The sequence below is a fragment of the Oryctolagus cuniculus genome, chromosome 7 (genome assembly GCF_051225735.1).
Source record: "Oryctolagus cuniculus isolate XC-2025 breed Fujian yellow rabbit chromosome 7, ASM5122573v1, whole genome shotgun sequence".
Classification (NCBI taxonomy): domain Eukaryota; kingdom Metazoa; phylum Chordata; class Mammalia; order Lagomorpha; family Leporidae; genus Oryctolagus; species Oryctolagus cuniculus.
In genome coordinates, this window is record NC_142873.1 from 5,768,653 (window position 1) to 5,790,345 (window position 21,693).

General features: G+C 39.6%; 1 long non-coding RNA gene and 1 pseudogene across 2 annotated transcripts in view; one reads left to right on the forward strand and one right to left on the reverse strand.

Annotated features, from left to right (window-relative positions):
* LOC149125272 (uncharacterized) overlaps nt 1–21,693 on the forward strand; it is a 76,660-nt gene that overhangs the window by 11,926 nt on the left and 43,041 nt on the right. For both annotated transcript variants that reach the window (XR_016210333.1, XR_016210335.1), the window contains exon 4: nt 6,260–6,399. This is a non-coding gene — a long non-coding RNA (uncharacterized LOC149125272). The remainder of the gene's footprint in view (nt 1–6,259; nt 6,400–21,693) is intronic.
* Nucleotides 18,037–19,077, reverse strand: LOC100356818 (large ribosomal subunit protein uL4 pseudogene; annotated as a pseudogene).

Here is a 21,693-nt window from a genome sequence, read left to right on the forward strand (position 1 = left end):
GGATCAATATATCCTCATGTTTTAAAAGTACCTTAAAGAGTAATCTGACTTCCTATATAATTTTGGCTTTCCTTTACAACATTATGAAAATATTTTAAAATCTAGGGTGAATGCGTGACTCAGAGAACCCTTTAATATCATGACTCTGTATTTTGGGAGGGTGACACCATTTGATACACTTCCACACACCCCCATAGCAACCGAAGTTTTTAAAATACACTCAAAAGACCTATTTCCATCCTTGTCAACTCACATCCTATGCATCATCTCAGATCACGAGCCCTGTTTGCAGTCTCTCTGAAGTCCTCCTTTGTCTCCTTCCCTCATGAGAGTCCTCAGCAGAATCTCTGGATGGATACTCATTTGTTCATTCTTTTTTTTTTTTTTAAGATTTATTTTATTTATTTGAAAGACAGAGTTACAGAGAGAGGTAGAGACAGAGAGAGAGAGGTCTTCTATCCACTTGTTCACTCCCCTAGAAGTCCGCAATGGCCATGCTGCACCAATCCAAAGCCAGGAGCCAGGAGCTTCTTCCGGGTTTCCCACGTGGGTGCAGGGGTCCAAGGACTTGGGCCATCTTCTACTGCTTTCCCAGGCCATAGCAGAGCTGGATAGGAAGAAGAGCAGCCAGGTCTAGAACTGGCAGCCATATGTGAAGCCAGCGCTTTAGGCCAGGGCTTTAACCTGCTGGGCCACAGCACTTTCCCCATTTGTTCACTTTTTCTGTGTGCATGTGACATATTGACATATTGTTAACCTCTTGTTGCAAGACAAGCACCCACAAACTTTGAGGTTTAAACAGCATCCATGATTTAGTTCATCAGTTTACAGTTGGGCAGTTCCTGCTGAGTTCAGGTAGGAAATTACTCAGATCTCACATGGACTCCAATACCTGTTGTCAGCTGCTGGGTTGCCTGGAGGTTGGGTGGTCTATCATGACCTCAGCTGGGATAACACTGTGCTCCACGAGCATGTCCTTTTTTATTTTCAGTGTTAACTCAAGGTTAATCGTAATTCATCAAACATTTAGACTCAGGATACCACAGAGTAGGCAACACCAAGAGAAATCACCGAGGAAACCGTGTAGTAAAAGTTAAATCTGACTTTATAAGGAAAAATTTTATTTAACAGGATTATGAGGAGATAGGAAGGAAGGCTATTGCATAAGAGCATATGGGTTTGATCATAGGTCTACAAGTGACGTGAGAATCAGAAACAAAGGTGTTTTTTTTTTGGGGGGGGGTGTAGAGAACAATAAGCAAAGCTGAAAAAAAAAAAAAAAACAAGTGTGGCAGTGTAGGGTGAATGTCTGGTGATCAGAGAGTATTTTACCCTGATTCCAGATTATTCTGAGGAGAGGCTTCCTACTGGCTCAGGCTGATGGAGCTGCTGAGTTCCGGGGCTGACTCCCGGAGGAAAGAATGAACCTAACTGAAATTCCGCTAAGGTGCATTTTGTTCCAGTTGATCAAGATTTTCTTCCTTCTTTTGTCCGAGGTGGCAAGAATTGCCTGGTAGCCTGCAGTCCCGGTTGTCTGTGATTCAGGGAGACTGATGCTTGGACCGTGCTCAGAAATGAGAAGCTACAGCTGGCCAGGCTTTTATGCTGACATGTTTACTACAGGCCCAGGAGTCATGACAGCCAGGAGTCTGAGCGCAGATCCCGACCAGTGTGAGGCGTCCCTTCCAGATGCTAAGCAAAGTGTTCACATCACTTGCTTTTTACAGGAAATAATGCTTTCCACTTTTCAGAAACTTTTCTTGAAAGCAGTATGTTGAAAACTTGTGCAGCTCCTGGGGAAGACAGCGCTCTTATCCCTGAAACAAGGAAAAAGCTATTTTGGAAGCTACAGCGTTCAACAAATATTTAACAAATATATGGTCAGTGTGCCAGGCACTGTCTTATGTCCTAGAGACAAAGAAATGAGCAGGATAGTTTCTATCCTCATAGGTTCATCGCAGTTGGAAAAACAAATACTTTATGTATTCATAGAAGCTTTTTAAATATTAGAACACATGGCTTTTCGTGAGTTGCAAATATTTTTCTCTAATGTGTAGAGGGCATTCTTATTTTGTTACTGATTTTAGTGAAAATGCTTCTACAGTTTGTCTCTTTTCACGCTGAAAATGATTTCTGTTGTAGATTTCACATTGTTGAGCAAATTAAAGATGCTCTGTTTCCAAACTTGTAGGAGTTTCTATCAAGAATAAAGGTTAAATTTGCTAAGTGCTTTTGCATCATAAAATTGATGCCAAATGCTTTTTGATATATTTTTTAATTATTTGAATAGGGATCAGTGTTGTGGTGCAGCAGATTAAGCTGCCTCCTGCAACACCAGCATCCCTTATTCGATAGCTGATTCCAGTCCTGGGTGCTCCACTTGACACTCAGCTCCCCGAGAATGTGTCTGCAAAAGTCGCAGCAGATGACCCAAGAACCTGGGCCCCTGCTGCTCACGTGGGAGACCCAGATGGAGTTCTGAAATTTTGACTTTATTTTGTCCCAACCCTGGCAGTTGTGGCCATGTGGGAAATGAACCAGTGGATGGAAAAATCTCTCTTCTGTCTGTGACTCTCAATCTTCCTCTCTCTCTTTGTAACTCTTGACTTTCAAATAATCAATAACTCTTTAAATAAAAAGAATTGAAAATGTTTTCCTTTTTTCTCTTCCATGAAAGTTTAAATAAGAAAGATATTGTTGTTTATATACCTCGGAAGAGCTATTCTAGTTTATGTTGGTAATTTATTGTTTCTAAAAAATAAGCTACTGTAAGTTTTAAAATTTCATGACATTGGCCGGCGCCATGGCTCAACAGGCTAATCCTCCGCCTGGCGGCGCCGGCACACCGGGTTCTAGTCCTGTTTGGGGCGCCGGATTCTGTCCCGGTTGCCCCTCTTCCAGGCCAGCTCTCTGCTGTGGCCAGGGAGTGCAGTGGAGGATGGCCCAAGTGCTTGGGCCCTGCACCCGCATGGGAGACTAGGAGAAGCACCTGGCTCCTGGCTTCGGATCCGCGCGCGATGCGCCGGCCGCAGCTGCGCTGGCAGCAGCGGCCATTGGAGGGTGAACCAATGGCAAAAGGAAGACCTTTCTCTCTGTCTCTCTCTCTCACACTATCCACTCTGCCTGTCAAAAAAAAAAAAAAAAAAATTCATGACATTGAGTTGTATGTGGTTATTAAAATCTCTAATGATTCCACATTTTAAGCTGTTGTATGTTTTCCTTCCCATTTTATATATAACTTTGTAATTTGTGCATTCTTCCCTCCCTAATTTTTCTTTAGTTCATCTTGCTAAATGTGTGCATTTCTCATTGGATGTCACTCCCACTTAGGCTTTGGTGTGATTGATTTTTGTGTTTTCTTGATTTTTTTAAAAAAGAATTAATATGTACATTGGTTAGGTTTATTCTTTTATTCCTCTTCTGAAATTGACACATAGTTTGTTTATTTGAATTCTTTCTGTTTATTTTCTAAAATGCACTTAATACTTTAATGTCTACAGGCTATGCATTTTTACAGTTAGCATGTTCTGTATCCATAAGTTTTGATTATATCATATTTTGTCTTTAACTCATGCATTATTTATAAGGTACAAACACAATGTGTAATTTGGTAGGTCATGTGATCATCTTTATTACTAATTTCTAATTTAATTGTATTATGATTTCAGAATTTGTGACATCAATTCTTTGGAATGATTAAGGCATCTTTTGTGGTCTAGTAGATAATCAGGTTTATTTCAATGGGATCATGTATTTTTCCCCCAGAAACCTTTTCTTTAAGGAATACAAACTTCATGCATTTCATAATTACTGCTGTAGGAACACAGTAATTCTTCCCACTGCACCTGCCCTCCCACTAACACTCCTACACCTTTTCCTCCTCTCACTCCTATTCCCATTCCTTTTTTTTTTTTACTAAGGTCTATTTTCAATTAACTTTATAACACATACACTTAACTCTATACTAAATAAGGAGTTCAACAAATAGTATGAAAAAGCTGTTACTTAACAGTCAAGATAAGGGCTGTTCAAAGTCATTACATTTCAAAATGGCATTTCACTTCTAGAGATTACCTTTTAGGTGCTCTATTAAGTTATCAAAGATCAGAGAGAACATATGGTATTTGTCCTCTTGGGACTGGCTTGTTTCACTAAGTATTATGTTTTCCAGTTTCATCCATTTTGTTGCAAATGACAGGATTTCATTTTTTTAATTCTTTGTAGAATTCTGTGGTGTACATATCCCATAATTTCTTTATCCAGTCTTTATCCAGTCTTTATCCAGGCATTTGGCTTGATTCCATATGTTAGCTACTATGAATGGAGCTGCAATAAACATGGGGATATAGATAACTCTTTCAAATGCTGATTTTATTTCCCTTGGGTAAATTCCCAGGAGTAGGATAGCTGGGTCATATGGTAGGTCTAGATTCAGATTTTTTTAAGATTTGTTTATTTATTTGAAAGTCAGAGTTACACAGAGAGAGGAGAGAGGAGAGAGGAGAGAGGAGAGAGGAGAGAGGAGAGAGAGAGAGAGAGAGAGAGAGATGTCCTCCATCTACTGGTTCACTCCCCAGTTGGCTGCAATGGCTGGAACTGCACCTATCCGAAGCCAGGAACTCCGGGTCTTCCCATGTGAGTGCAGGGGCCCAAGGATTTGGGCCATCTTCCATTGCTTTCCTAGGCCACAGCAGAGAGCTTGATTGGAAGTGGAGCAGCCAAGTCTCAAAACAATGCCCATATGGGATGCCAGCACTGCAGTCAGCAGCTTTACCTGCTATGCCACAGCGCCAGCCCTTGTATTCAGATTTCTGAGGTATCTCCATACTGTCTTCTACAGTGGCTGTACCAGTTTACATTCTCACCAACATGTTAGCATGGAATATCTCTTTACATTTTTTTCACTTTCAGTCTGCATGCATATTTGCTGGTGAGATGTGTTTGTTACAAGCAGCAAATAGATGGGTTTTGTTTTTGAATCCATCCAGCCAGTCTGTATCTTTTAACTGGAGAGCTGAGGCCGTTAACCTTCAAGGTTACTATTGGTCTGTAAGGACTTGGCCCTCACATTTTCCTATAAGTATTCCTGTTTTTCACTTTGGATTTCCTGGAGGATTTTCTGCCTTCACCTTCTTTCATAGTGATGACCATGTTTCTGTGTTTCTCTATGTAGCACATCCTTAGGCATCTTTTGTAAGGCTGAATGAATCGTGACAGATTCTTTCAATTTCTGTTTGTTATGGAAGGCCTTTATTTCACCCTCATTCATAAATGAGAGCTTTGCAGGGTACAGTATTCTGGGTTGACAGGTTTCCTTCTCTTAAGACTTGGAAAATATCTTGCCATTCTTTCCTAGCCTGTAGTGTTTCTGATGAGAAGTCTGCTGTAAGTCTTATTGGAGATCCTCTGAAAGTAATCTGACTTTTCTGTAGTGCAAATTTTAGAATCTTTCCTTAATGTTTTACTGTGGAGAGTTTGACTACAATGTATTGTGGTGAAGATCTTTTCTGGTCATGTCTATTAGGAGCTCTGTACTTGGACGACCCTTTGTTTCTCCAAACTGAAGACGTTTTCTGCTATTATTTCACTAATCCATTCTCTCTTTCCATGCTTTAGGAACTCCTGAGACCCATGTGTTGGGCTGTTTGGTAGTATCCCATAAGATAAGTCTTCATCATTCTTTTTTAGTTTTCTAATTTCTTCTTCTTCTCCTTCCTTTTATTTTTATTTATTTATTTATATATTTTTTTGGTTTGACTGTAACATTTCCAGAGATTTGTTTTATAACTTGGATAAATTTTCTTCTACTTCACCAGGTATGTTGTTCAGGCTTTCCACCATATTTTTTATTTGTTCTATTGAAGTCTTCATTTCCAATATTTCATTTGATTTGAGATCTTAAAGATCTCAATTTCATGGGAGAAATTTTCTTTCATGTCATGTACAGATTTCATTACTTCATGGATTTGCTTCTGATTGCTTATAAATAATCCTATGATCAATTTTTTAATTCCATTTCTGACATTTCTTCAGAAGAATGTTTGTTTGTTTTATTTTTTCTCCTCTGTGATGGCTTTACCTTTGGACTCTGCCTCTGTGGCTTATTTGAGTGTCCCCTCTTTCAGTGAATACTCAGAGGTATGTGCTGGATGCTGCCAGGGAGCTCTGTTCAGTGCCCCAGGGTGAAGGGAGTATCCAAGATGACTCCAAGGTTAGGCATGGTAAATCTCTCTCTCTCTCTCTTTTTTTTTTTTTTCAGATGGGAGGTTTTTCTGCTTTGTTGGCATATTTTCATGCTCACCTCCTTTCCTCAAAGGAGACCAGTCGCTGTAGCCCCAGTGGATACTATTTACATCTGAGCTGCCAGAACTACACAAAAGGATCCACGCAGTCCTCGGTGTGAGTACAGATTCCACAGCAATGACCCTCACTAGTGAATCACAGAGCTCTGAACATGTTGAGCCTCCCAGAATTTCTGCACAAAGTCCCAGCTGCACCCTGTACCCTCCCATGCAGCCACAGTGTTTTCACAGTCCCAGCAAACAAGGCTCCCACAGTCACAAGTACCAAGACCCCTGTCAGTTCTCCCAGCCAGACTCAAGCACCTCCTCTCGGCTGGTTGCTGGGTGTGCAGACACAAGCTGGTGCGGCTGTTGTGTATGTCCAAAATGGTGTCCATCCTCCCTTGGCTAGCTACAGGATGTGGATGCCAGGTGGTTGGAGAGAGAAAGAGACATGTCTCCCACCATTTTGTTCCTCTAGGTTGGCTGGTACTTTGTTTCCCACAGGGCTCCAAGGCAGACTCGTGCCATGGTCTTCCCAAAGCTTTATTGTCAGTGGCTTGGACTGCTGCAGTCTGGTTTCACCTCACTCTCCAAAGCTGGTGTTGAGGCTCTCAGCTGCTGGGGTCCTGAGTTGTGCATGTCCACACCCTCCACATAGGCCCACAGTGTCCCTCTAATTTGTGTGGAGTTTCCTCTCCTACTTTCTTCTTAAAATTTGCCTGAAATTGCACTCTCCTCCACCCCCTTTTTTAAAAAACTGTCTTTCCCTAAACTAGAGCAGTGAGCTCCCTCCCTATTCCACCAACTTGAAAACCCCTGGTATTGTTTATTTTTAAAGAGAATATATAAGATCTATTAGTTGTATATCCTGTTCTATATTAACATCGTCTTTTTCAAGTCTTCTGTATATTGTTAGTAAAATTTTATGTGCTTTTAAACTGTCCTAAATTTGGGGGATGGCACTGTGGAATAGAGGGTAAAGCCTCTGCCTGTGACACCAGATCCCAAATGGGTGCTCATTCGTGTCCTGGCTGCTCCACTTCTGGTCCAGCTCCTTGGTAACACCCTGGAAAAATAGTGGAAAATGGTCCAAGTGGTTTGGGTCCCTGAACCCCATGTGGTAGACTCCTGGATCATGGCTCCTGGCTTTGGCCTGACTTAGCACCGGCTATTTTGGCCATCTGGGAATGAACGAGCTCTGGCTTGCTCTCTCTTCCTCTGTCTCTGTAACTCTTTCAAACTAAATAGGTAAATCTTAAAAAAAAAAAAAACATACACCTTCCCAAATTTTGCCTAAAATCTTTCTCTTTGCAATTCTATCTGTTTTGGCTTTACATATTTTAAAGCTATAGTGTTTGGTACATACATGGGTTCATGATTTTAATTTCTTCTTGATGGTCATTGTTCCTTTTATTACTACATAATATCCCTTTAATTGCTGCTAATGCTTTCTTCTATTAAATTCTAATTTGTCTGACAATAATATTGTGAACCAAGTTCATTTTTAATTAGTATTTTATTTATTTATTTTTAAGGATTTATTTACTTATATAAAAGGCAGAATTACTGAGAAAAAAGAGGAAGAAACAGAGAGAAAGAGATCTTCCTTGCACTGATTTACTCCCCAGATGGCTGCAACAGCCAGGGCTGGGCCAGCCTGAAGCCAGGAGCCAGGAGCTTCATCTGGGCCTCCCACATGGGTGCAGGGGCCCAAGCACTTGGGCCATGTTCTGTGCTTTTCTAGGCACATTAGAAGGGAGCTTCATTGGAAGTGGAATGGTGAATACTTGATCTAGAGCCCATATGGGATGCTGGCACTGCAGAAAGCAGCTTAACCCACTAGGCCACAGCACCACCCCAGTTAGTATTTCATTAGACTATATTTTTCATCCCTTTATTTTCTATCTCTTATTTTTTATTTTCTTATTTTTCTGGCATTTCATAAAAAGCATTTAACTGACTTAAAAATCCACTATGATGCCCTCTTTGTTTCTTTTTTTAAAAAAGATTTATTTAAATTTAATTATTTATTTAAATAAACTATTTAAATTATTTATTTATTTATCTGAAAGGCAGAGTTACAGAGAGGCAGAGGCAAAGAGAGAAAAAGAGGTCTTCCATCCACTGGTTCACTCCTCAAATGACCACAATGGACAGAGCTGGGTCTATCCTCAGCCAGGAGCCAGGAGCTTCTTCTGGGTCTCCCATGCAGGTACAGGGGCACAAGGACTTGGATCATCTTCTACTGCTTTCCCAGGTCACAGCAGAGAGCTGTATAAGAAGTGGAGCAGCTGGGCCTTGAACTGGTGCCTATATGGGATGCCAGCACTGCAGGCAGAAACTTTACCTGCTATACCACTGTGCCTGTCCCAATGTCCTCTTGCAGTACGTGCCCATGAATATATTCCCTCCTTTGGATTCACTTTTCTTCCTGGTAGGCAGCTTTTGAGCTGTTTCTTTCAGCAAGTGTCTGTGGGTAATAATATTCTTCATTTATGCATATAATATTTGAAATTCACATTTACTGTTGAACTATAGCTTATCAAGATATAAAATTCTTTTTTTTTAAATTTATTTGATAGGTAGAGTTATAGACAGAGATAAAGACAGAGAGAAAGATCTTCCTTCCGTTGGTTCACTCCCCAAATGGCCGCTACAGCCGGCACTGCGCGGATCTGAAGCTAGGAGCCAGGTATTTCCTCCTGGTCTCCTATGCGGGTGCAGGGGCCCAAGCACTTGGGCCATCTTCTACTGCTTTCCCAGGCCATAGCAGAGGCTGGACTGGAAGAGGAGCAATGGGATTAGAATCCAGCACCCATATGGGATGCCGGTGCTGCAGGCAGAGGATTAACCAAGTGAGCCATGGCCCCGCCCCAAGATATAAAATTCTAAGCTGACATCATTTGGGGATACTACTCCTTTTTCCAACTAATTAGATGTCTCCTATTAACAAATGTAATCTATCTTACTTGATATTGAAATTAAAGAATTATATTTTTCTCTTTATTCCTCACTTTCTTTTTAAAAAAAATTTTTTTATTTGTTCTAAAGACAGAGTTACAGAGAAAGGTAGAGACAGAGAGGTCTTCCATCCGTTGGTTCACTCCCCAGATGGCCTCAGTGGCCAGAGCTGAACTGATCCAAAGCCAGGAGCCAGGAGCCAGGAGCTTCCTCTGCGTCTCCCACGCGGGTGCAGGGGCCCAAGCACTTGGGCCAATTCTGCTGCTTTCCCAGGCAATAGCAGAGAGCTGTACTGGAAGTGGAGCAGCCGGGACTAGAACTGGCACCCATATGGGATGCTGGTGCTTCAGGTCTGGGCTTTAACCCGCTGCACCACAGCGCCGGCCCCTATTCCTCATTTTCTACTCTTTACTAGGTGTGTATATGTAGTGTTGTTTTATTCTGTTTGGTATGCACTTTCCGTTTGAGGCTACACATCTTTGTTCTATCCAACTATTGTTTCATTTACACTCCTCTATCATTCCTCCTTTTCTTTTCTTTGAGAATTCCTATACTCTGTTTCCATAAACTCTTTAAATGTGTTCTCTCTTTTCTCATTAATTACTTTTTATGTAATTTCCTTAATACTTTTGCAGTTTGTTAGCTCTCTCCTAGATTTTGGTTAGTGTAGACTTCTTAAACTTTTATTTAAGTTATACATATTTCGTGTATTTCATATATATGGATTTAGGAACATAGTGATACTTCACATCCTACTTACCCTCCTGCCACACTCCAACCCTTTTTGTTTCTCCTGCTTCTATTCCCACTCTTAATTTTTACAAAGATCTACTTTCAGTTTACTTAGTGGGTGTAAAGTTAACCCTACACCAAGTAAAAGAGTTCAACAAATAGTATGAAGAAAAAAAAAGCTATTACTCAATGGAAGGGATAAAGGGTATAAACAATCATCAAGTTTCAAAATGTCCATTTCACTCCAGTACATTATATCTTAGGTATTCTATATTACCTCGAATCAGGGGAAACATGATATCTATCTCTTTGGGACTGACTTATCTCACTAAGTATAATGGTTTTCAGTTCCATCCATTTTGTTGCAAGGCAGGATTTCATTTTTTTGTCAACTGAATAAAATAATCCATAGTGTATATATATGATAATTTCTTTATAGAGTCAACAGTTGATGGACATCTGCACTACTGTGAATTGTGCTGTAATGAACATGGGGTACAGATAACTCTTTCAGATGCTGATTTCTTTTGGTTTGGGTAAATTCCCAGAAGAGGGATTGCTGGATCATATTCAGATTTTTGAGGTATCGCCATACTGTCTTCCACAATGGCTGCACCAGTTTACGTTCCCACCAACAGTGGGTTAGGGTACCTTTTTCCCCATATCCTCACCAGCATTTGCTGTTTCAAATGAGTGATTTCTGATGTTGATTTCTGTATGAGAGCCATTTACACTGGAGTGAGGTGAAACCTCATTGTGGTTTTGATTTGCATTTCCCTGATGGCTAATGATCCTGAGCATTTTTTCAGCCGTCTGTTGGTCATTTGAATTTCCTTTCTCAAAAAATACCTGTTCAAGCTGGCGCTGCGGCTCACTAGGCTAATCCTCCGCCTTGCGGCCCCGGCACACTGGGTTCTAGTCCCAGTTGGGGTGCCGGATTCTGTCCCGGTTGCCCCTCTTCCAGGCCAGCTCTCTGCTGTGGCCAGGGAGTGCAGTGGCGGATGGCCCAGGTGCTTGGGCCCTGCACCCCATGGGAGACCAGGATAAGTACCTGGCTCCTGCCATCGGATCAGCGCTGTGCACCGATTGCAGCGCGCTGGCCGTGGCGGCCATTGGAGGGTGAACCAACGGCAAAGGAAGACCTTTCTCTCTGTCTCTCTCTCTCACTGTCCACTCTGCCTGTCAAAATAAATAAATAAATAAAATAAAATAAAATAAAATAATATAAAATAAAATAAAACCTGTTCAAGTCCTTTGCTCATTTCTTAACTGGATTGCTTGTTTTGTTGTTGCTGAATTTTTGAGCTCTTCATAGATTCTGGATATTAACCCTTTTTCAGTTGTGTAGTTTGAAAAATTTTCTCCCATTCTATCGGTTTCTTCTTCACTTTGCTGAGTATTTCTTCTTCACTGAAGAAGCTTCTCAGCTTGATATAATCCCATTTGTCAATTTTGGCTTGATTGCTTATGCTTCTGGGGTCTTTTCCAAGAAGTCTTTGCCTATGCTAATGCCTTGCAGAGTTTCCTTAATGTTCTCTAGTAATTTGATGGTATTGGGGCATACATTTAAGTCTTTAATCCATTTTGAGTAGATTTTTGTGTAAGGTGTAAGGTAGGGGTCTAGTTTCATACTTCTGCATGCATAGGTCCATTTTTCCTTGCACTATTTGTTGAAGAGACTGTCCTTACTCCAAATATTGATTTTAGATTTTAGCTCCTTTGTCAAAGGTAAGTTGTTACTATATGTGGAATTTGTTTTCCATTGATCTACATGTCTGTTTTTGTGCCAGTACCAGGCCCTTTTGATTATAACTGCCCTGTAGTAGGTCTTAAAATCTGGTATTTTGATGTCTCTGGTTTTGTTTTTGTTGTATAAGATTCCTTTAGCTATTTTGGGTCTCTGTGTTTCCATGTGAATTTTAGCATCATTTGTTCTAGATCTGAGAAGAATGTCCTTGGTATTTTGATTGGTATTGCATTGAACCTATAAATTGCTTTTGGTAATATGGACGTTTTGATGATATTGATTCTTCTAATCCATGAACATTGAAAATTTTTCCATTTTTTGTATCTTCTTCTATTTCTTTCTTTAATGTTTTGTAATTTTCATCACAGAGATCTTTGATATCCTTGCTTAAATTTATTCCAACATATTTAATAATTATTTTTGTAGGTACTGTGAATTGCATCTATCTTAAAAGTTCTTTCTTGGCCATGACATTGTCTTTGTATTCAAAGGCTATTAGTTTTTGTGTGTTGATTTTTATATCCGGCAACTTTATCAAACTCTTCTATGAGTTCCAGTAGTCTCTCAGAGTTGTGTTTTGTATCCCTTGCATATTGTCATCTGCAAATAGGGATAGTTTGAATTCTTCTTCCTTTCTAATTTGTATCACTTTGATTTCTTCTTTTTGCCTAATGGTTCAGGACTATATTAAATAGCAAAAATGAGAGTGAGCACCCTTGTCTGGTTCCAGATCTCAAGGGGAATTCTTTCAGCTTTTCCCATTCAATAGAATGCCAGCTGTGTGTTTGTCATACATTGCCCTGATTGTGTGAAGAAATGTTCCTTCTATATCAAATTTGCTTAAGTTTTTTTTAATATTTATTTATTTATTTGAAAGAGTTACACAGAAAGAGAGGGAGAGGCAGAAAGAGAGAGAGAGGTCTTCCATCCTCTGGTTCACTCCCCAATTGACCTCTATGGCTGGGGCTGTGCCAATCTGAAGCCAGGATCCAGGAGATTCTTCTGGGTCTCCCATGCAGGTGCAGGGGCCCAAGGACTTGGGCCATCTTCTACTGCTTTCCCAGGGCATAGCAGAGAGCTGGATAAGAACTGGAGCAGCTGGGACTCAAATTGACACTGACATGAGATAATGGCACTGCATGAGGCAGCTTTACCTGCTACGCTACGGCACCAGCCCCAGCTTAAGGTTTTTATCATGAAAGGATGTTGCAATTTACTAAATCCTTTCTCTGCATCTATTGAGTTAACTATATGGTTATTGTTCTTCAGTTTTTTATATGATGTGTCACATTGATTGGTTTGTGAATGTTGAACCATCCCTGCACACCAGGGATATATCATACTTGGTCAGAGTGAAGGATCTTTCTGTTGTGTTGTTGGATTTGATTAGTAAATATTTGAACATTTTTGATCTATGTTCATCAGGGAAATTGGTCTGTAGTTCTTGTCTGTTGCATCTTTTTCAGGTTTAGGAATTATGGTGACAAAAGACTCATAGAAGAATTTGGAAGGATTCCCTCCCTTTCAGTGGTTTTGAGTAGCTTGAGAAGAATTGGAATCAGATCTTTAAATGTCTGATAGAACTCAGCAGTGAAACCGTCCAGTCCTGGGCTTTTCTTGTTGGTAGGGTTTTTATTACTGATTCAGTTTTCATCTTGGTTATTAGTCTGTTTAGATTTTCTGTGTGTTCATGACTCAATTTTGGTAGATTGTATGTGTCCAGGAATCTTTCCATTTCTTCTAAATTTCCCAATTTTTTGGCATATAGCTCTTTTTAGTCATTCCTGATGATTCTTTTTGTCTCAGTAGTATATGTTTTTCATTTCCTTTTTCTTCTCAGATTTTTATTGATTTGGTCTTATCCCTCTTTTCTTATTTTTTGGTTAGTTGAGCCAATGGTGTATAAGTTTTGTTTATTGTTCCAAAAACCCAGCTCTTCATTTCACTGATCTTTTATATTGTTTTGTTAGCTTCAATTTTTTTTTATTTATTTTTAAATTTTAATTATTTATTTCCTCCTACTAAGTTGGATTTTGGTTTGTTGTTGTTTTTCTTGATTCTTGAGATGCCTTGATAGCTCATTTATTTGTTACTTTCCCAATTTTTTAGTAGGTGCCAACTACTATAATTTTCCCTCTTAACACTGCTTTTGTTGCATCTCATAAAATTTGATATGATGTATTGTCATCTTCATTCATTTATATATATATTTTGAATTCTCTTTTGATTTCTATGACCCACTGTTCATTCAGAAGGATGTTGTTCAGTTTCCATGTGTTTTCACATGATATAATGATTTTTATGTTGTTGATTTCTGACTTCATCCCATTGTGTTCAGAGAAAGTTCCATGCACTGAGGAGAAGAATGTGTATTCTGCAACTATGTGGTGAAAATTTCTGCAGATATCCATTAAGTCCATTTGGTCCATAGTATTGATTAGCTGTATTGTTTCTTTGTAGATTTTCTGTCTAGTTGATCTGCCCACTGTTGAAAGTGAAGTGTTGAAGTCCTCTGTTACTGTTGTATTGGAATCTATATTTCCCTTAAATCTATTAACAATTCCTTTTAAGTAGCCAGGAACTCTATAATTGGGTGCATAAACATTTTTTGATTTTTAAAAAAGATTTATTTATTTATTTGAAAGGCAGAGTTACAGAGAGGCAGAGGCAAAGGGAGAGAGACACAGAGTGGTCCTCCATCAGATGGCCATAACTCTTGGAGTTGTGGCGATCTGGAGCCAGGAGCTCCTTCCTTCCTTCCTTCCTTCTCTCTTTCTCTCTTTCTCTCTTTCTCTCTTTCTCTCTCTCTCTCTTTCTCTCCCTTTCCTTTCCTTTCCTTTCCTTCTTTCCTTCTTTCCTTCCTTCTTTCCTTCTTTCCTTCTTTCTTTCCTTCTTTCCTTCTTTCCTTCTTTCTTTCCTTCTTTCTTTCCTTCTTTCCTTCCTTCTTTCCTTCCTTCCTTCCTTCCTTCCTTCCTTCCTTCTTTCTTTCTTTCTTTCTTTCTTTCTTTCTTTCTTTCTTTCTTTCTTTCTTTCTTTCTTTCTTTCTTTCTTTCTTTCTTTCTTTTTCTTTCTTAGAGAGAGAGAGAGAGACAGGGAGAAAGGTCTTCCTTTCATTGGTTCAACCTCCAAATGGCACTGCACTGATCCAAAGCCAGGAGCCAGGTGCTTCCTCCTGGTCTCCCATGTGGGTACAGGGCCCAAGCACTTGGGCCATCCTCCACTGCCTTCCTGGGCCACAGCAGAGAGCTGGATCAGAAGTGGAGCAACTGGGACAGAATCTGGCGCCCTGACTGGAACTAGAGCACAGGGTGCTGGTGCTGCAGGCAGAGGATTAGCCTAGTGAGCCATGGTGCTGGCCACCAGGAGCTTCTTCTGAGTCTCTCATGTGGGTGCAGGGGCCCAAGGACTTGGGCCATCTTCTACTGCTTTCTCAGGTGATAGTAGAGAGCTGGATCAGAAGTAGACTAGCTGGGACTTGAACTACCACCCATATGGGATGCCAGCACTGCAGACAATGGCTTTACTTGCTACATCACAGTGCCAAACCTACATATGCATTTATTTTAGTCACATCTTCCTGTTGAATTGAAGCCTTAATCATTACAGAGTGCCCTCCTTTGTCTCTTCTAACAGTTTTTGTGTTAATGTCTATTTTATCTGATGTTAGGATGGCAACACCCGCTCTGTTTTGCTTTCCATTAGCGTGGAATATCTTTTTCCATCCTTTCACTTTCAGTTTATGTGTGCCTTTGTTGGTTAGATGTGTTTCTTATGTGTTTTGTTATTTACTTCTAAATAGGATTGTTTTGGTTACTGATTTTCATGATGGATTTAATTTTACTAATTTAAAATTATTTGTAAATGCTCTAATACAGTTTTGTAAAAGTAAAATTGACAGAAAATAAACTGCATGCATTTAACATGTATAGGGTTTTTTTTTTTCCACACTGTCTCTCTGATAGTATCTTTATTCAAAATAAGTTGTCCAAAAAGATTTGACCTTTATGCAATAAGCAAATTTAAGAGTTTATCCAGCAGGCTTCTTTTCTTCTGTGGCAGTTTTCTTCTCTGCTGGCTTCTTTGCAAGCAACTGGCTTCTTGGAAGCTGCAGCCTTTTTCCCCACCGAAGACTTCTGCTTCCTGACACCAGCAGCCTTCTTTCTTTTCTTCACTACCACAGGCTTCTTGCCTGCAAACCCCTTCTGGTCTGATTTGGCTGCTAATGCTGCTGCCGCCTCTCCACCCAGAGTTTATGATTCCTGGACTGGCAAGGAATGGTGTTCCAGCTCGTAGTCTGCTTATGGGTTTAGCTTCAACATGGCTGGAATGTTACTCAGTGGATTCTTTTTTTTTTTTTTTAAGGTAGGACATTAAAATTTTATTCTGAAATTATCTCTGGCCACAACAATAAATTTTAACAAATATTCACTAAACAGTCTTACTCCTGTCATCAGCTGTACAATACATACAGTATCATAGAACTGGCCACTAGGATTGAAATCCACTAGAACATATTCCATGTTAAGTGGCGAAAGCAGCATCTCACAGAAATGTTTACATACATATGTACACAGTCCACATTCGACCATTTTCACATGTTTTCAGTACACACAGTTGCAGCATATTACAGTCACATGTCTAAGTTGTTGCTCGATAAAAACCCAAGCCCCTGCCTAGACATAACTGTAGCAGTTGAGCTGAGTATAATTACAATGAATTTTATATATGTCCATAGCAGAGAGATGTACAAGCCCCTAAGAAACAAAGAGTTCACGAATACTTTTTTTTAGATGCTACCACAGCATTATGTTGTCAATATTAAAACCTTTACCAACCAAATCAGGTTTTTAAAAAGTCTTCTGCTTACCAGAAATATTCTTGATGAAAAAAATTACAAAAATGAATGCTCTCTTTAAAATAATTCACACTTTTATTTTAAGATTCCAATATGGCCCAATGCTACTGATGCCTAAAGTGTTTCCTAACATTCCAATGGAGTCATTTAATGTGACTCCAAACCACCCATTAAGTTTAAAAGTGGCTTAAGTGCCTTGCACCCAAATTGTAAAAATCCCTGGCCACCCTTACTAGAGCCAGGCACATAGAAAAGGAATGCACTTTGGTTCATACCAAATGCCCTGGGATTAATCAGACTATAAAATTAAATCATTTGAGGTAAATTTTTACAAATACAGTTGATTTTTGTCTAGTGTTAGCATAACAAAAAAAAATATCATTTAAAAAATCAGTTTGATGTTAAGATACAACAAAGACCATCTTTAACCCCTTAAAACATAGGAATTCCCTGTGTAACTAACCGATGGTTATCTTTTTCAGTGCCTGATGATGATTCATGCCTTATGGTTTCTATTAAGGCCTGGAACTAGATATTTAAGACAGATGTATCTTTGCAGAGGTGGGTCCCATCCTTACTGCCTAGTATTCAAAGAGTTAAAGAGGCCAAAAAATGCATGCCCTACAACATGGCATTCAGAACAAAAGGCACATTGTTAACACTAAGGGCACGATTTCTCCTCTACTGTTAATCTGCACTGTCTTGCATCACGCTGTTGTAGCATCCACCGTTGTAGCAATACACTTTAAAGTGATAATGAACACTCTGGTGGTGCAAGAAACAGAGCCAAATGAGACTGCAACCAAAGACAAGACAACACTGTGCTAGTCCTAAATCTGAAAACAGCTCAGACATCCCTAGACAATGGTAACCTGTGAGACCAAGGACTGTTTCCAAGCCAACTCCTAGTAGCCTATCAGAGCCCTTCATCTATTTATGGTTTAAAATCACATAAGATGCAACATCTTTCCTTTATTGACATTACAATCAAGCTAGAATTTTTCCTTTAAGCAGCTCTATTACTAGATACCGAAATGTGGCAGCTCTTGTGAATAGAGGAAATCTCACTGTATTTGGACCAAAAAAAAAAAAAAAAAAAAAAAAAAAAAAAGCCCCATAGCGCTGCATATCGTAGTTTGGCTTAAAAGTTTCCGGTTGCATCTGTGAATGCAGACAGAAATGCACTGCTGGCATCTTAAGAACATTCCAGGTGGCAGGGGAAAGACAAGTGTGTGCACATGTAGAATCACTTTACAGGGAAATTAATAATGGCAGCTCAAGTTCACACATTTAAACCTAAATATGGAAATGGAAGAGGAGCACTGTGAGGGGGAAATGGCCTTTGATATGGTTTTATGTATTTTAATGACCTAAAGAAACTAATAATCATTAAGAGGCTCCTGGTTTTACAAAGCCACCAAACCAAACTCAGTGGATTCTTATTCAGTACTCTGCAATCAATCTTTTTGGTGTGGTGCTTGGAGAGCTCTTTAAATCTCTGCGTTTTTCAAGATTCACTAAGATCTGTATTGAGCATCTTGTACATGGGAAGGTTGTAGGTACTTTTGAGAGAAGCAGCTTTATGCCAAGTGCTATATAATTCACCTAACTTCCCGAAAGACTTTCAGTCCAAGTTCAGGAACATCCCACGTACCCCCCAGGAGCAAGCTTTCAAATTGAGCAGAATAATTCCAAGGATGTTGCTGAAGGCCCTCTAGGGGTGGGGACCTTTCTCTGCCGAGGACCATTTGGATATCTATAACATCATTCGCAGGCCATAATTTTCACCTTAAAAATTAATCTGCTATAGTCTTACTGAATTTATAGGCCTACCTGTCATTGTTTTGGCAGGGCCAAGCCAAATGATTGGTTTACAGGCCTTCAATGGCTCGAAGTCTGGATATCCCCCGCCCTTGTGCTGGATTCCTTGCTGGCTTCTTCTTGTGCCCTTGCCAGCTCTCTGAGAGGCATAGACATTTTTGATGTCATGCCAGGCCTTAAGAGTCTGAAGCAGCAAAACAGCCTCCTTGATCTTTTTGTAACCTTCAACTTTATCTTCAACCACCAGTATGATGTTAAGGAACTTCCTCAATACATTGCCTTTAGACATTACCAGTGCTGGCAAGGCTGATACAGCCAGGGCAGAGCAGATGGCTTGTCACTCTTGGATTGTGTAAATGCCATAATGCCAATGGCACCAAGCTTTGGTTGTTACAAATATGCAACCTCTTTGGCACAGATTTCCAAAAGCACCCTGGACGGATCAATGAGTTCCACTGCCTCAGACGATGAGAACTTGAGCCACAGCTCTGCCAGTACTCCAAGACCCAGCAGTGGTCGGTGACCTGCTAATTCACTGACAGCATGGGGCTGCCTGGTGTTTTTATGCAAGCTGGTGTGAAAAAAGTTCACTTATCCCACAGAATGGGAACCTTTGGCACAGAAGATAAAGCGATGTTTTTGCCAGATTACTCTTCTCTTCAGGAGTAGACAGGCATATACCATGGCAGAGAAAAGAGAAAGCCATACTTCTCTCAACTTTGGCTCCCTCAGGAGAAAAAAAAAAGCTAACATGTATCTTAATTAATTTTGACACATTAATGTACCTGTGAAACCGTTGCCACAATCATGATTGTGAACATAAACATCATCTCTAAACATGTCCTTCTAAGTCCCTTTTGGGAATAGATTTCTCTGCTTTTGTTTGTCTTGCTTTTCTTCTCCCCATGCTTACCTCCCTATGTTTGGAAACTTATTGTAACCTTTATCCAGTCTCCCCACATTCCCCAATTTGAAAAGTGTTTTATGTTAACCAGTGGGTAAGGACCCAAGTCCTGCCATGATGACAATGGCTCACCTCATTTCTCCTAATCCAGGCTGCTACAAGATGTGAGCCATATTTTCTGGATGTGGGCCAGAACTCTTTTAAATCTAACTTTATAGGCAGTGGACCTCGTCTACATGGTGAGCCAGACTTTGGTGCCTTACCACTATGGAATACTACTCTACAAGCTCTCCAGGAGTTACACAGGCATAATCTCTGTGGCTTCTGACTCCAGAGCCCAGATCTGCAGATAGGTAGATCTATGTCTGAGTCAGGAAAATGATTATCTGATTTTTAAGCTCAACAAACCTTATATTTTATGCACTTTTTCATAGCCATATGTTTGCAGGGAAGGCAAAAGGGGAGCTCCCTGTGTGAATCTCACACTTCATAGACCCATTCTTGTCCTAACAAACTCCAGATTGAGCTTTGAACCACCATGTTGAGTAGTATGAGTGTCAGGATAATTGTCTATTCGCTATCCCTGTAGCTGAATTCTCCTATGTTAATTCATAACCTTTCCATTGATATTTGTACACAGAATGCTTCATCCTTCAGTAGCCACATTGTTACTTCAGTTTTAAAAGTTCACAGATCATCTTACCCTAAAGAGATCCTTCAGTGAATAGCGAATCTACAACAAAAGTTAAATTGCTTTTATTGAAATACACCTTAGAAAGGTCTTTTCTTCTAGGAATGGATAAGCATAATAAATCCAGGAAATAGGGTGATCTCTCAATTTAGAAGACAAAAAAGGCTTGCATGTGAGTAGGACATGATTATTGCATACTTTCCAAAACAAAGCTCGTTGGAAGGCCAATGTTCCCCAATGGTTGTTAAGAAGGAAAACATTTATAAATGTGGATTCTTGATTGTAGTAGGAAGAAAAGAGAATGAACATCAAAGTCATGTGTATGCGGGTGTCTGTGATACTGTTTTGTTAATGGCATATTAATTATTTAAATGAGTGATAGGAAGTAGGGGCTATTAGGTGAGTTGGAAACAATCCATGATGTTGGTCAAAACATGCTAAGAATATGGGTGCCCACAGCACTTGAGAAGACCTGAGGCTGCTGCTTGCTCCTGCTTCATCAGGCACTCAGATTGCAGTGAGATGTCATTCGGAGAGAAGCTTGCCATTGTCCTCAACTCCAGAAACCCTGGCTCAGAAGTTTTGCCTGGGAAGACAAACAGGCCAGAAAACAGAAAGCTCCCAATATCTTCCCAAAGAAACTGATTTCACTGGTAGCAAATTGTGTGCAAGTTCAAGACTAAATGCTTGAAAAGTGGAAGCTGTGGAAATTGGAGGGTGGGGAAGATTTAAGGATTTAATACAGTTACAGATTGGATTGTAGACTGGTGGCTACTAAAAGAGAACTGTGAAATGAAACAGCCGGGATGAATATTCCTGGGATCAGGAAAATTTTCAAACACTGACCTTAATGACTATACCTTTAGAGGAGTCAAATTTGATGGAATTAGTCAGTGCAGCAATTTATGTTACAAAATGCCGTTGAAAACAACATAGTAATTAGCCAGCAATTAGTTGAATTTAACAGCTGTGTGTCATCAGGGAAAGAGATGAAGACAGCAACTGTCATTCACTGTGAATGTGGCCACATTCAAAGCTGCATTACCCTCAGGAGTAGCACCCGAGGTCTTGCACTCTACAGGCATTTGGAAATGGAGCACAGATTTTACTAAAATAATCCAACCAACCATTAAGCAAATAACAAGTAATATGCCCCATAAAAGATGAGTATGCTGCATGACTTGCTACAATATATTATCTAAAAATGTCCATTTCCCAAGAAAAATTATAAGACTTACAAAGAAAGAGTATGACACATACATACAATAGAAATTTTCATGAAAGCAACTAGATGTCAGAGTTAACACAGAAAGACTTGAAAATAACCATAATAAATACATTCACATAACTAGAGGAAAGTATGATTAAAGGAGTAAAGGAAGATGTGATGATCATGTTAAATTGCATACAAGAGTAACAGAGGAATTTTAGAGAAAAATCAAATGGAAATTCTGAAGTTGAAAAGTATAGTATGAAATAAAAAAATTTACTGCAAAGACTAGTTTATTTGAACTGGCAGAAAATCAATTAACAAATTTACAGATAAATTGATAAACTTTCTGTCCAGTGCATTTTATATATTTTTGTAATTACTTAGTTTCAGATATTTATTAGCTATGTGTATGATTTCTTATTTTATTAGTTATTTATAACCTTGCTTAAATTTAAAATATTTGAGGTTTTTCTAAATAATTTTAT